The sequence below is a fragment of the Haplochromis burtoni genome, unplaced genomic scaffold, assembly GCF_018398535.1.
Source record: "Haplochromis burtoni strain Fernald_Lab_line unplaced genomic scaffold, NCSU_Asbu1 Contig_140, whole genome shotgun sequence".
Lineage (NCBI taxonomy): Eukaryota > Metazoa > Chordata > Actinopteri > Cichliformes > Cichlidae > Haplochromis > Haplochromis burtoni.
Genome location: NW_024582501.1, coordinates 811856 through 828440, shown reverse-complemented (window position 1 = coordinate 828440; position 16585 = coordinate 811856). Strand labels below are relative to the sequence as shown.

Below are 16585 nucleotides of genomic sequence, written 5' to 3'. Positions count from 1 at the left end.
GAAAACATACTGCAGTTTAAAATATTCGTCTGCCTTCTTTGGCCTCTTTTGAATTCACGTTACAACATTCATGCAGCATGCATACAAGGGTGGCATGGCCATGTGCAATTCAGCATAAGAATTACAGCGTGGATTTGCTTCATTATGATTCTGTCACCAACACTCACTGTCCAAGTCCATTTACTGGTACCGGTTACCTTCAAATACAACATTTCATTAAGGCCAGCTGTGACATGTGCTTAAAATAACATCAAATGATTGCTGAGTGATCCCTGGGAAGCACAGGTGCAAGAAAACCACATGGCTGACTGTCTGGGGTTCTCAGTGTCATTAAAATCAAAACAATAACAACTCTCACTGTGTGCCATATAAACGTCAGCACTGTTTTGTAAGAAGACATTGAGATTCATGTCGCATCTTGTCACACCCTACCACAGCACACAGGCAAATATAGCAAACTAAAGCATGACTAAGGATAACAAATAGTTTCCAAAACAAACTCAAGGTCACACTTGACAGTGCTGATGCTGCATTTTAGTCGAGCGCAAGAGTTGAGTAAACAAGCTGACCCAGATAGCGATAGGACAGAGGAGCACAGTACAGTACATACCCACACCAACACCAGGTTTCAGCAGCTAGCCGAGGCTCAGCGCACCTACTGAGATTTGTCACAGTGTGTGATGTGACAATACCATGGTGTGCCCCTGTGCGTTTCCACAAGGAGGAACCAAGCCAAGGGCGTGCCTAGCAGATGATGTGGTAAATGTAGCTGTTTGGTCACAGAGGCAATAAAGTGTGTTTCCTAAACAAGGCCAACCGGAGTTCACTCTCTCACACACTTACTTTCACTTCTTCTTTTTATAAAAAAAGTTAAATGATATCCAAGAACAAACAAAAAATAATTAAAAAAATAAATAAATAACCTGTCAGAACCCAAATGGCCCACAAAAATACCACATTCAAATACAGTGGCCAAAGTAACAAGTTCATAACGGGTCCAGAATTTCAAAAAATTACCTAACCGACTTTGAAACAACCAAGCTGGTAACTGGGAAACAAATGCCACAGTATACATATATTTATACTGGCTATATAAATAAATCATCTGATTGTTGCATACAGGCCTGAACTGTGTGCTTTTGTACCATTTGAACAGGAGTTATGGGGATGTACCAGTCAGGCCAATGCTGAGGTTTTTGTTTAGGTTAATAATTGTTGGACCTTTTGCATCAGGAAAAACACAAACATTGTTTATTAGCTGGATCCCAGAATTTCCACACAGTGTGTGAAAACAGAATTTCAGCTATTAGTCATACTCAGAAATGGCACTAGTGCATCCTTTCCAGATCCCCCGGCAGCAAGGGGATCAACACCCATAATGATGGCATGAAGGCATCCATAGAAGCTACTCACATGACTGGAAACACACGCAGACACAGGATTAGGCTCCAATTAGGCTGACATGTACATGCTGTGAGGAATGGATTCAGATGACATTTTCTTCCCTTTGTCAGTAAATATGCGAAATGACACTCTGTTAATTGAGCAGATTCTGTGACCTGGAAGATTTCTCATCTAATCTCCATATTCATGCACAGTAATGGGAAAATGCCCCCCCTTACACACTCAACCCAGTGAAAACAGCAGTGTGGTTCTGTGACAGTGTTGCAACTACTTGCACTTTAAATTCTGATTACACCCACACATAAGCTACAAGTGCTACAAAGCACTGTTTTACTTTACTTTCTTTTTAGTTGTTTGAAGGGAACCTGCAAAGTAAGAATGTCATTGCTCTGCAGAGCCATTTGTGTTTTGCGGTGTCCATGACAATAAACATCTTGAATTTTGGTTCTTGGCGGTTTCCAGATCTGAAACTTGTTGACCTGTGTAGAGAGACTTTTAATAAAGCGACCACCAGGGGGTGGTTCATAGGAGCCATCGTCTGCCCCGAAAGTTCATTTGGCTCCAAGTCTCCTTCACCAGTGGTCATTGTCTGGCTGTGTTGCCATAGTTCCTACGCTCTAATATCTATGGAAACGCCTTCGAACTGCGTGAGTAGACCCATTGTTGACTCTCTGTCGGGCCTGTCCTCACACACACGCTCACAAAAGAAAATATACAGTGAAACTAATGCTGTAAATATCAACACACATGCACATATTAATAAACACACCTCCCCAAAGCTGGATAGAAGTCATTTCTACTTCACGCTGGGTCAGATGCTTTCAGTAATTCATCCGCCCACAAGTGTATAATAAGGTTATTCTAACCCCACCCCGCTGGGACCTCTGGCAACCAAACAAATGTGTAATCTAAACACCCAGCCCACATGCATATCTCATCAAACAGCAATGTCAGTGGATGCACAAAGGCATAAAACAAGGAACTGTTTGGCTCCGTCGGAGACCTCGGAGTCAGGGGAATCGACGTATAAAAAAAAAATATGGAAGACTGAGGCAGGAGATTGAGCGCAACAACAATGTAGTTTGTCGAGGTTTTTTTTTTTTTGTTTGGTTTTTTTTTGTTTTGTTTTTTTACACAAATTATTTTTGGATAATAAATTGATGTCATTGGCTAAAAAGCAGCTATTTTGTTTACGTTACCCCTTGAAGGAAAGTAGGCCAAATAGTCGAGAATGGAAGAGGATAATGTTAATCTCTTGCTCCATTATAGAGCTGGCCTTTTTTTTTTTTTCCCCTTTCTTTTTTTTTTTAAAATGGTAATTTTTTTTCATTAAGTCTTCTTCCTTTGCTACTTTATTGGTGCGTATTCTAAATGGTAACCCAGTAAATGTTTAACGTATAAGCTTCAACTGCTGAAAAGAACCACAGGCAATTGAAACTATGTGGAGATTTGTACACAGACATCAATGGGACATTTTCATCTACATGACTAGTAAATGTGCTGCCATGGAAACTTGGCCGTGTATTACTGATGGCAAATAGTCTAGAACAAAGCACTAGGGTGGAAATTCCTGTATCTGACAAATATCCTTGCAATTAAACTAGCTTACCCACGCTAGTTGAGCTAGCCACAAGTCCCCCCAACACACAAACATATCCCAAGTTGAAAGGTTTAAAAGGTTGTGTATTTAATGGCCTAATCATTTCAAAGTTATCTAAGCTCATCTTATTGATTTAAAATAATTCCCATTTGTATCGTGGGGGCGATCGTGGCTCAAGAGTTGAGTGTTCGTCTTGTAATCGGAAGGTTGCCGGTTTGAGCCCCGGCTCGGACAGTCTCGGTCGTTGTGTCCTTGGGCAAGACACTGGTGATGGCCAGAGGGGCCGATGGCGCGATATGGCAGCCTCACTTCTGTCAGTGCCCCCCAGGGCAGCTGTGGCTACAACTGTAGCTTGCCTTCACCAGTGTATGAATGTGAGAGTGAATGAATAGTGGTATTGTAAAGCGCTTTGAGGAGTCCCGAAAAGCGCTATATAAATACAATCCATTATTATTACTACTACTACTACACTTACTTAGCACTTAGTTCCTCCTACGCCGAGCGGCGCATCGGGCAGCTAATGACCTCCATCGATGTCGGTCAGCGGCAACTGCTTTGGCTTCGTCCCAGGCAATGTCAATGGTTCTCAGATCATTCATAAACGTTCGACACCATCTGATCTTTGGTCGGGGTTGCTTTTTCTTGCCAGTGCATGGGAGCCATGTAATGGTGATCTTGGCCAGGCGATAACGGGGTAGACGTCAAATATGGCAAAGCGGAAGCGCATTCAACTCTTGAGGTCTTCCTGAGTGAAGCCCAGCAGAGCAATGTCATCCGAGAAGTCCAAGTCGGTGAGATTACGTGCTTCATGCCAGGGGACACCGATGCCAGCTTGGTCAACTGATCATTGCATGATGAAGTCAGTTACAAACAGGAAGAGGAAAGGGGATAGCACGCATCCTTGTCGGACGCCAGTATTGATCTTGAAGAAATCTGTGCAGCCGTCATCCGTCCGGACGCAGCAGCAGGAGTTGGAGTAGAGACCATGAAAGGCATCTACAAACTGCTGAGGGACTCTATAGTGGCGTAGGATAGCCCATAGAGTCGGCCGGTGGACGCCATCAAAAACCTTCTCGAAGTCAATGAAATTAATAGAAATCTTCCTTTGGTATTCCAATGTTGGTGGTGCTGGTGGTGGTCAGAGGGCCCGGTGGCGCCAGTGTCCGGCAGCCTCGCCTCTGTCAGTGCGCCCCAGGGCAGCTGTGGCTACAATGTAGCTTGCCGTCATCAGTGTGTGAATGTGTGTGTGAATGGGTGAATGACTGAATGTAGTGTAAAGCGCTTTGGGGTCCTTAGGGACCGAGTAAAAGCGCAAATGCAGGCCATTTACCATGTTTGTTCAACAATCATGCGGAGGGTGAAGATTTGCTCGACGCACGACCGGCCACTCCGAAAGCCAGCCTGCTCTTCTCACAATTGTTCATCCACTGCACGTCGTAGCTGATTCAAAAGAACGAGGCAAAGCACTTTCCCGGGTACCGACAGCAACGTGATGCCCCACCAGTTGTTACAGTCATCCAAATCACCTTTCTTTGGAAGTTTGATGATGACACCTTTTGTCCAACATCGCATGTTGGACAAAACATCTGCCCTTACAAACATCTGCCCTTACAAAACAGCTGCCCTTACAAAGTCTTGTAAGGGCAGCTTCCAACTGGGGTCCACCATGCTTCAGCATTTCGGGGAGGATCTCGTGCAGGCCAGCGGCCTTTCCACTCTTGAGGAGTAGGATTAATGTCTTGACTTCGGCGGCGCAGATTTGTCCGATATCAACAAGAAGAAGGCCCATGGAAGGTTTTTGGCCTTGAACAGGTGGAGTGGCTCGGGTTGGTTCAGAGTATCGCAGAAGTGTTTGGCACAGCGTTGGTCTCTTTTCAGCTGCAGTAAGGAGGACGCGTCCATTTTTGTCTCGGATTGGGACACAGCGGCCACCACGAGCCCCAGTTAGATCTCTTACAATGCGATATAAGGTTCGGGTATCGTTCCGGTCGGCTGCTTCTTTGTATTAAAATAGATTTGTATTACAAATCTATTTTAAATATCCCTGGATTTTGGACTGAGAGGCTGGTTGATCATATCACTCAGTCCTACTCAAAACAATTTTCCATTCAGATAACATTGTAGCTCAAATGATAACAATAATAAAAACTTAAAATATTTTAGGTGGTTTGCATTACTTTCTGTAAAACAAACAATGAGCCTTAAATTTCAGATTTAAAGTCTACAAAGCTATATTGTTCACCTGGGTAATAATACAGCCAAATTAAAATGCCACCGCAATACATTTGCCATCTTGTCTCATTGGGTGTAATAGACACACATACACATGCTTAAACAGCATGGCGTTTCATCCTCTCCAACCTTGTGGGCCTCCATCCTGTCTGACCAAACCCAGAGCAACTTGCCGAAACATGCCAAATGAATGACAGAGAGAGAAAAGTAAATCTAAGATGATAAAATTAAGCCAGCATGTGCACAAACGCACACATTCCCCAACAAAAGGAAAACACTCGAGTCCAAGACTCAATCAATTTGCAGTGAGAAGGGAGAGTGGAGCCACATGTTTTTGATAAGTCCTCTAGCAGAGCAGGGTGAGGTAATGATGAAGTCATCTCTGTCCTCTGGACAGGTTCAAATTCACTGGGCTGTACGCATTTTAAATAGCTTTGGGCTCACAAACACGTATACGTTTTTCTTGTGCAGTTCTGCGCAATAAAAAGACTGCATAAAACATTGAGGTGTGCAGGACGTATTAAGGCCAGGAAATAATAAAGGTGCACTAACATGTGGTCACTAAAGCAGCTCCTAACATAAAAAAAAAAACAAAAAACAAAACATTCATCAATTACCTTCAGTCTTAATATCTGCCTCCTTGTTTTTCCTATTCCCGTTTCCACAAAACATTACCAAGCAATCCAGACTTACTATAGACACGCCTCATTAACGGTCCCTACAGACTGCACCCACTCAACCAGTCACAGCCACTCTGTTATTAAGTCACTTAATCTATGAGGCTGTCAGTCCAGTCCCCCACCACAATGGACATTGTACTTCCTGTGCCTGAGCATTCATCTGAAGATTAACTCAGTCATGTCTTGTGCTATTATAAAACTATTCATAAGAGACAAACAAGAGATCAGCTCAGACAGAAAGACGGCAGTTGTGTTGAACCCAAAGACTCCCTTCTGCTTGGCTCGTAAAGGTTCTACGCAAACGTAACTGTGTGTGCAGAATACAGGTAAACATCATAGGAATTTAATTAAGATGCAATGTAAGTTTAGTTAACAAGCTCCAATTTGCTTTCCACCACTATCTAGCACGAGCTGGTTTACATCACTTTACCAATAATCATTTGACAGAGGGTGAGTCATAAAGTACTGAAAGTCATATTGGTGGGGAAATCCAGTTAGATCACCTGCATGTTGCACCAATGACACCGTACAAGGAAGGGCATACAGTATAGTGATAATAAAGGTAGATGTGCTGGTGGATGGAAATTTGGGAGGAAAAACAGAAATCTTCAAAACCATATCAGAAAAGCATGACCGAGTTGTGTGAAAGCAAAGCTTTATCATAAATTATCTGCAACAAAAGCTGGATAAACTGATAAATGTTAGTCATTTTCCCCCTCCACTCTGTCAAAGCCCAATAATCTGCAATATTCCTCTTCTTCAGTCAACTAACATTAGAACCAAGAGACAGAAACCTCACCATCTCCCCTCCCTTGAGTCTCCAGCAACTGCAATATTCATGGGGACCTTACGAAACACTTGGAGTAAAAAACACAAGAGAAAATTGAGTTTGCATCAGAGAGGATGTGCAGAGGTGGAGTAAAAATAAATATGGAACATGCTCCCCCCGTGCAGTCACTGGTCTGGGTTAAATAGCTCAGTTATAGAAAGTCCCTGAAGGATTTTGAAGTAGGGCCCCTTCGATCTGAGTAAATCAGAGAAAGGGGGGAATACCGTTTTAGATTTCACGTCCATATGGCAAACATTCACAGCTTTTCAAAGAGCTCTGCTGAGCAAAATAAAAGAGGGGAAGGAACAGAAACAAAAAAAACAAAAACCCAACATCAAGCATGTCAGGGTCCAGGCATTTTGGAGTCAATTATCATATTTGTCTGGGTTCGTTTTAGGTTCGGACAACCAGACTTTGGCATGGAAATGGATTTACTTACAGAGCCTTTACAGGTTGTGAAATATCTCATACACAGAGGTGCTGATGAGATGGGGTGACATAAAGGCACAAAGAAAGCGAGAGAGGGATGGAGGAAGCTTTCTTCCAGGCTTCTGAGCATAACAAAAAAAAAAAAAAAGGGGGGGGGGGGGAATAAAAATATGGGGAAATTTAGGGAAATGACAGCAAGCAATGAAATACAAAGGAGGAATGACTATAAAGTCAGCTGCTGACCATTTAACTGCCCTTCACGAAACAAGCCTTGCCACATGACAGCTATTGTGACATAGGGTGTTATTGGCTGTGAGTAGGTATTTTGAACTGCCCCTACAGTGAGTGATATTCACTGTTTATTTAAAGAAACTAGATATGAAAAGATTTTTACTAGCCAGAGGTGCTTCTGCAGGAGAAAGAGCTGCCCAGTTAGACTTCAAAAAAGGCTTTATTGTGGGCAAAGTGGTACTCCCAGATAAAACTGAAGCTTGTCGTTCCACTATCAAACATATTATTATTACTTTGCAAAAAAAAAAAAAAAAAAAAAAAAAAAAAAAGTTTATCTGGTACAAGTCTTGATTGATGAAAATTTGCTAACAACTCATGTGATTTAAGCTATAAATTTAAAAAAAAAGAAAAAAAGAAAAAAGGATCACAACAGGCCATTTTTAATGTTCTTACACATTCTGGATTTGGAGATGTCAGACTCAATTTGAAACTTTCTGTAGATGAAAAGAAAACATCCTGATTGCAAGGATTTTGTTGTACACTTTTTAAGTATTAGAAACCGGCTAAATGCTAGACATGTGTAGACAGGCATTAGCCATCTCTGAAAACACATACTGTATGTTGAAATTGGGGATGCTCCACATATGGCAGACATTGGCTCTGTTGACCGAAATTAGCTGATCATGATTGGATTAACTGATGACAATGGCTTCTTTCTTTGTTTTTAAAGCTTTTATGTCGCATCAGCTGCAAGCTGGCTGGATGTTGGATGATGAAGTGATAAAAGGCATAAATAAAAGGGGAGAAAACAAACATTAAAAAGAATACAAACAATAAATTATTAATAAATGAATAAGTTAGTTGTTGTAATTTAAACACTGTTTTTACACTGGTGCAACACTAATAGTAAAGCTGATAAAGGACACTGAGTGCAGGTGCAGAAGGTACTACTATAGTATACTTGACCTTCAACTTTAAAAACTCACTGAAAATGAAAATGTTATAAATCCCTATTATAAAAGGGCTCCCAAGCTAGAATGTTTTCCACTGTTCGAATGAATAAATGAAAAGCTGTGTAGACCCACGGTACATGTATTATACACCAAACATGTGAATACCTGCAATGAGGAGGTCTCGCGTTAGAAGCAGCCAGTAGATCTGCAGGCGTGCACTTGTCCCCGACCTTCTCTGTCTCCGACTCGTTCAACTTCACCTCAAACGAGCAGATGTCCGGTAACTTTCACTGACGTTCAGGTAGTAAGGTGGTGTTGACCCGCTCCCAGCGGGTAGAGCAGGCAGCACGCATGCTGTGGAGATCATATGCCGGCTGAAGCGGAAACACGACATCAGCTCACAATATAGCAGGAAGTGAAATGTGCTGAAGTAGGCGGTGCATTTTTTTGCAAATCCCTCACAGGAGACTGAGCGCACGTGATCCAGGCGTGCTGTTGTTGACGTGTATTATTTATATTTTGACCTGATTCAACCAGAAGGTGAATATAAAAGCTCTGTTTCACGGTTCACGGTTTAATCACATAAACATTAGTTTTAAAATAGATTTTGGACGTTTTAAATATGCTGTGAGTGTCTGTAGATTATTTGCATGCTGCATGCATACTACATTAACAAATTAAATATGTCTCTTGGGAATACTGTTACATGTGGGCGTTAATTTATTTGCTATTTATTTTAGGATATACTTGAATGGCACTGTTCTGTAATGTTAAGCTTGCCTTTGGCACTCTGCGTGGAGCTGTTTAAATTATCATGATAGTTGATGATGATGTGTACTTGGGTTTATCCTAAGTTTGTATCCGCCAGCAGGAGTTCGCATGTTTTCTTCCTCCCAAAGTCCAAAGATATGCTTGGAGTTAGTTTAACTGATGATTCTAAATTAGCTGTACGTGTGTCTCTCTGTGTAAGCCACGGGTCACGAACTCCAGGCCTGCAGGACCCCTGCTGTCAGCCCTACCATAGACTAGTGTACCCCAACCCCGTAGTAGATAGATTAATAGATGGATAGATGTATGGGATGAAAACTTATTCAGCAAACAGTAACCTCTGCAGAAAGAAAAACACATAACTCACGCTACGCTGACTCCATCTACTGGTAAAATCAATGTAAAACAACTGCTCCCAATTTTACACGCACAGATGCACACACATACACGCACATACAAACAACAAAGGCCACTCTCCATTTCTTTCTAGACAAAAAGCAAAAAGGATTAAATGGATTAAAGATCTTTTTTGTCATTTTACATAGTAGAATGAAATTGTGGTTTGGTTTTCTCATTAGACGACAGCAATTTATAACTAGAATGAATAAAAGATTTTTTTCAATTAACTTTTGGCGAATCACATGAGGCACAGTGTAATGGTGGCCGGTAATAACCAGTCCTCATGAAGAACAGTGCTCTTTAATGAATTCAGCACAGAGACTAACATCCAAGGGATAGCAGTGACACACATCAGTTATCAGCTAGCCATCTAACTGTATTCTATCTCTCTCTTCTAAACTTCTTCCGGCTCCGCTTTACTCTTATTTTGCAACACCACCCTCTAGTGGTGCAATATGATATAAACATTACAGAACACAACACACAGGTTCCAATCTGACTTGTCCTTCGCTGCATGTCTTTTCATGCTGTCTCTCTTCTCTTTCTACTGTTCACTGCTACAGAATAAAGGTTAAAAAAAAAGCCCAAAGAGAAAAATAATTAAAAATCAAATCTTAACAGCACTAACAGAGGAAAAAAATATCAGAATCATGCGTAGTTTAGCCAGTGTAAAGTCTTATGAGCTAAGTATAATGTTCTAAGTGCCAATTTGTATGTTCAAAAACTGCATTTTCCAAATGTCAGAATTCAATTTTACATTATCTGCTGCATCTAAGCAAATTTTAAGCATGCAAGCTGCTGCAACATGCAAAACTGATGCACGATCCAGCCTTTATTTCCTCTACGATGGACTACCTTTACTAAGATGTCGTATTCTATCATCCTCCTCCAGTCAGACCTGTTTGCTGCTCAGAAACTTCCATATTTATTTCCACCTTAAATGATCTAAGCTTTAAAGATTACTCTCAATTCCTCAAATGCAGAAACATTTTTCTTGTGCCGGGGACAGCCATAAGTCATATGATATAGTTTCACTCTTTCATGCCATCAATCCAAATAGGATACTTACATTCAGAGTACAGAATGGACCTCATGACAAAAATGTTTCTCAAAAGACATGGTGAAAAAATGCAACGTTTTGGGGGCACAAATGTTAGTAATTTGGAATATCAGTTCCAGATTACTTTGATTTGCGGAAATGCATTTTGGATATTTGAATACTAGCTCAGTTTTTAAATATTTGGAGAAAAGCTTTAAGAAAGTACATTTCAGTTATAATTCTTGTTATGGCATAAGAATGTGGATTACTGTATCTGTTATTAAATCATTCAGAATCCCTGGATTAATGATACAAATAAAAAGCTTTCAATTAATCTTGTCTGTGAAGGTTCTCAGTCATCCAGGTCATCGTAGTCAAAGGAGCTTGTAAAGAAAAGCGTCTGGACTTCTTTAAGTTGCTTGAAGACGTTTCACCTCTCATCCGAGAAGCTTCTTCAGTTCTAAGGTCAAATGGTGGAGAGTCCCTTTGAGATCCCTTCCCAGACGCCTTAACGCCCACTCACATCCTGGGCCATCTGATCTCAGGAATTCGCATGATAAGGTGGGGCCAGGTTTCACAATGAACTCACCCAAAACTCTGGCTGATTGGGACCCACACCCAGTTTCACACCTTGGCTCAGGCGATTAGAGGATCATCAGGGGGTCCTTTTGTCCCTCTGTGGGGGGTTACTCCCACTAGATTTATATCTGGGACTCTCCACCATTTGACCTTAGAACTGAAGAAGCTTCTCGGATGAGAGGTGAAACATCTTCAAGCAACTTAAAGAAGTCCAGACGCTTTTCTTTACAAGCTCCTTTGACTTCAATTAATCTTCATAAGGCATTGAAATGAAAGAAAGTTTAAAAAAAATCATAAGACACTAAGCATGATCCAATTCTTTGCCATTGAGTGTCATGTGAGGCTGCACACTGTATAACCCCCAAAAAATCTGTTAACTCATCTAAAGGCATTCGTTGCCAGTCATTGTCATACAGTGCTGCACACCAATCAATCATCATAGAACCACAGTGATACTGAAAGTGACTTTGAGTACCCGTCGTACGGGAAGTTGGGAGATTGTTTGGAATATGATGGCATCTTACCAACATGTTAACAATGGGCTCCATTATAAGAGAATCGTTTTGTTAATTGTAAAGGGAATGTTTTAAAATTTGCATCACTTCACATGAGCCCTGGTTAGACAGCTTGTTTTTAGAGGGACCGTAGTGCTCTAAAAAATATCCTTATGCATATCAAAACGTTTTTCAGCTTGCATTACAAACATCGTAAAAATAATTTACAGCCTCTTTGTCTTCTAATATTTTATTTGTCAGGACATAATTTAAAAAATAATCAGGTCTTTGGCAGGTCTTAAAATTAGTTAAACACATCACCAATGAACTAGAAAACTTTACCTATTACGCTGTGTTATTATTTAGCAGTTTAACTGAGGATCAGCAAATGTGACCACATCTATGAAATCAGAACTTTTGGTTTTTCTGGTTGGGAGCACTCAAGTGTGAATGGCCTTGGAGAAGCAAGTGTTGTTGCATAGAAGGGTAAAGAAGGGACACGTGAAGCCACAATTCCTCCACAATCATGCAAGAAACAATTAGAAAACATGGCTGTTACTTAAACGTGTTGCTCTCTAAACTAGTTCTATAAGCTTCTGTGTCAGGGGGGAGTTTTTTCACATGCTACATCTGATTTTATGATTATTATATATATTTATTTAATATAAATAAATGTAATATTTTGTAGTTCATCTGAAGTTGAATTGATGTAATTTGAACACCTGCTAAGGTGTTAAAGTAGTTTTTGTTGATTTATTTATTTTGGCATGTGATGGACACAACTGGGCAATGTTCATGTTTTCAGAAAATTCAGGTTAGACACAAAAAGGCTCGAGAGAAAATATCAAATTTCCCCCAACAGCATAATCCATTTTATTAATTTCTCTTTGTGTCAGAATTTGAGCTTTTTTGAGTGGGGAATGATGTTTTAATATTAATATTCCTTACAACAAAATGTCAGTGAGTATCTTATCTTTAACGCAGAGTCAAAGGACTGTTTCTGGACTAAAAAATCTTCATAAGATAAGATAACCTTTATTAGTCCCACACGTGGGAAATTTGTTTTGTCACAGCAGGAAGTGGACAGTGCAAAAGTTATGAAAAAAATTAGAATATAATAAGAATAAATACAGTACACAACTGTACAGAATAAAATAAAATACTATATACAGTAGAATAAAATAGAATAAAATATACAATAGGATAAAAATAGAATACAAATGCTGCATACAACTGAGTAAAAATACAACGATGCCAGAAAAGAGTATTGCACTTAGTGTTATTGCACATGTGTGGATGTGTGTGTTTGATCAGTTAAGTCTTTGTTGTGGAGTCTGACAGCAGTGGGGAGGAAAGACCTGCGAAATCTCTCCGTCCCACACGTGGGTGCTCGCAGCCACTGAAGGAGCTGCTCAGTGCTGTCAAAGTCTCCTGCATGGGGTGGGAGATGTTGTCCAACAGGGATGACAGCTTAGCCACCATTCCTGTCACTCACCACCAGAGATGGGCAGTAACGCGTTACATCTGATTACTTTTTTCAGGTAACGAGTAAAGTAAGGGATTACTATTGCAAAAACGGTAATTAGATTACCGTTACTTTCCCGTAGGAACGCTGCGATTACTAAAACCGTGATTTTTTTTTTGCGAGAATGTCTCATGACAGTGACGTAAGCGAGTGCGACGTTCGTGACAACAGCTGTGTGCAGATCAACAATGGATCATATATCGAGTGGGAGAGAGTATGAGCGTGCAGCGTTTAAAGCGTGGAAGTACTGACCTTACTTTGAGTTTGATTCCATAAAAAGTGACAAAAACATTAGCGTCCATTGTGCGTGGGAAGAAAACTTCTTTTTACAGCGAAAAAAACCCCTAAACTTCCAAGCAAGCACCGAGTGCGCAACGACGTAATGGGAAATTCACAGAGAAACTCGCGGATTCTTCACTGACCGCTGCGGCACACCTGCACCAGGGTAAACCTCCGCCTACCCTACTCCTGCTTTACAGGTGAAAATAGAGCAACAGGACCGCTGAGTCTTTGATTTATTTATTTTCTGCTGTGTTTTACTTGCATCTATTTGAAAGACGTGAGTGTAAACACACACAAAAAAAAATTTTATGTGCTGGAATGTGCAGAAAATAGGTTTAAATGTTAAACAAATTTCTTCCAGTCAGAGAATGTTGCATATAATTAAATTTTTGCTTGATGCATAAAGTTAAAAGATTAAAACTAATAAAACAAGTTTTAAAAAGAGACTTTTCCATTTGATTACATTTTGTATGATGGATTATGCAGAAAAAGTAGAATTGGGCTGAAAGATCTATCGCTTTATCACCTACTCAGGTTGTAAATCGTGTTTTTAAAAAGTAACTAAGTAATTAATTACTTTTGAAAATAAGTAATCAGTAAAGTAACGGGATTACTTTTTTGGGGAAGTAATCAGTAATTAGTTACTGATTACTTTTTTCAAGTAACTTGACCAACACTGCTCACCACCTCCACTGGGTCCAGAGGGCATCCTAGAACAGAGCTTTTCATATCCTCTTCAAAAGTTCTTTATAATTTAAAACAACAACAAAAAACTACAGTTGTTGCAGTCAAGTGAGAGGAGAGATATTGAAAATCCTTCTTTATTCTGGCTTTTCTAACTTTACCGCGCTCTCATCCATCCTGTGCTGCTATTACTGTAACTGCTATGACTGCCCTCTTTCCGTTTTCCCTATATTTAGTAGTCATTATTTATTTTACTCATGTGTGTGTGAGTGTGACAAACCTGTGTATACACAGCCATGTCGTGATTCAAGTCTTTGCTGCAATCAGTGACCAAAGCAAGCCAGAGACACCTGAACCTCTTCAAAGGCCCTCCAGTACACGAAAGAGCTCATGGGCTCTCACATCAGGGTACCATACAGGCTTTGCTGCGCACCTCATCCTTCCATAAACTGACAAAGTGTGAATGTAACATAACATAAATGTCTTTCGACCTGTATGTTTTTGCCTGCTTAAAATTATAGTTCTAGCTGAAATTGTTTATTGTTACAATAACAGGCTTTTTAAAAACTATATATGGTACAAGTTGGAGATTTTACGTGTGGAGAACCTATAAATTTTAATTTACAACATTCCTACATATAATCCGTGCTTCCTTTTTTGCGTGTGCAAACTTCTTATGAACTTTGCAGTTTCAATTTACAATTTGAAAAATACTGTACCAAAGTACCCTGGTTCTAACTTTCATGGCTACTTCCAGTAATTTCATGACCACCAGCTAAATGATCTGAAGTGACTTTGATTCATTAGGACACCGGATCAGACTTAGAAAAAGATTTTTTCCAACATCTGATGCAAGAAAACACGTGACGTGGATGAACACTGTGGCCGAATATAAAGCATTGTTTGATATATGACAGTAAATTCATGTTAACCATCATCATCCACCTAGAGTAATTTATGAATGAGGTGTGAATAATGTAGGTGCAGTTGCTTAACTGTTGGCTTAATCAATGATAGCTTTAAAAACATCTGAACAGGCTTGACATGCTTTGTGTCGTTGACATTTTTCCTCATGCTGTCATATGCAGCATAACAATGAACTCTCAGAGTAATTGCAAAGTCATTTTCACATTAGTGCCAGATCCTGTACATCTATGTGACAAAACATGTTTTTAGAGGTATCTGAGTGCTTCTTGGAAATGTTATCTTCTGTGTGTTTACTTTGGAAATTAACGTCTCTGTGTGCGTACAAATACAAGGTGTTTAGAACAGATTAAATTAGGCAACGTTCATGTAAAGTAGTTGTTAGAAGCAAAAAGTCTTTTTTTAAAAAGATTATTTCTATCAGTCGGTGACAGAAGTGAGCCTATTTGCTCTTTAAGCTTTATCCATGTTTTGTAGCACGTCTTAAGAATGTGAAGTGTTTTGAGTGGGAAACCTAAACCAAACCATAACGCTATGATTCTGCTAATATAAGTTCTTCTAATATGTTATTCCACTATCCTTCTTCTTCCACACTTCTGTGGGGAAGTTCACCTTACTCTGCGTATACTGCAACTAACAATACCATGACTTTAATGTATCTGCTTCCCTTCCAGTTGCCTATATTGAGCTACGATTGCCTACTCTCTGTATGCATGCGAATCCATGTGCAAATGACTAGCCTGTGTGTACAGTGTGAGCAGAGAGAGGAACACAACCAATGCAATCAGTGATTTAAACAAGCCAAGTGACTGACCAAAACCACTTCAAAGGCTGTTAAATACATATTTAAAGAGTTACGTAGTATAACAGTATACGGTGATGGGCCATTAAGCTGCTATTTTTAAATAAAGTTGCTATTTTCTGCTATTCAGTTTTTCCCTTGAACTTTGTCAGAGTAGCAGTTTTGGTTTTCGTATACTTTTTAAGTAGAAAAAAGGGAAGAGGTCGAAATAGGGTGCAAAAGGGGAATTTTAAAGTAGAAATGTAGAAGCATTCAAAGAGCTGTGGCTCTCGTGTAAGAGTAGACTTCAAAGTTCCTCTGTGAGTTTAACATTGGGAACTTTAAACTTCCTTTGTTGTTGCTCAAGTTATTCAGATCACAATGGGGAAAAAAACAGTTAAAAAAATAAATCAAAACTGCTTAATCTGCTGCATTTTTTTGTTTTCTTTCATGCTGCATTTATTTTTTATGATTTTAGGTAGAGACATTAAAAAATGTTATGGTGCATGCTACAAAGAACAACGTGTAATAGATCCTGTGACTAAGAAACTTTCAACTCAGTCCACAATGAAAGATTATTATTTTAAGTCTTAAAAATGTTCTTGAGCTTACTATTATATTTTAAAATACATTAGTAAGGCCATTAAGTTCTTTTCAAAGCCTGTACATTTCCGTAAAATGAACATCATCAAGTGAGCCGCCTCTAACCATCCTGCCAGACATCCCTCCCCTACCCACGTGAATGAGACACT

The 16585-nt window shown here is 39.9% G+C and overlaps 1 protein-coding gene across 2 annotated transcripts in view; it reads right to left on the bottom strand.

The window, feature by feature from the left end:
* The window catches only part of add3a (adducin 3 (gamma) a), a 108931-nt gene extending 100205 nt beyond the window's left edge, over window positions 1-8726 (bottom strand). Inside the window, exon 1 of one of the 2 annotated variants that reach the window (XM_005931310.3) lies at window positions 8524-8726. The gene's annotated coding sequence lies outside the window, so the exon portion shown is untranslated. Of the gene's footprint in view, window positions 1-610; window positions 685-8523 lie in introns of those variants that run through there. The other variant, XM_005931311.3, reaches the window with a different exon arrangement.
* Window positions 8727-16585: the final 7859 nt, after the last annotated feature.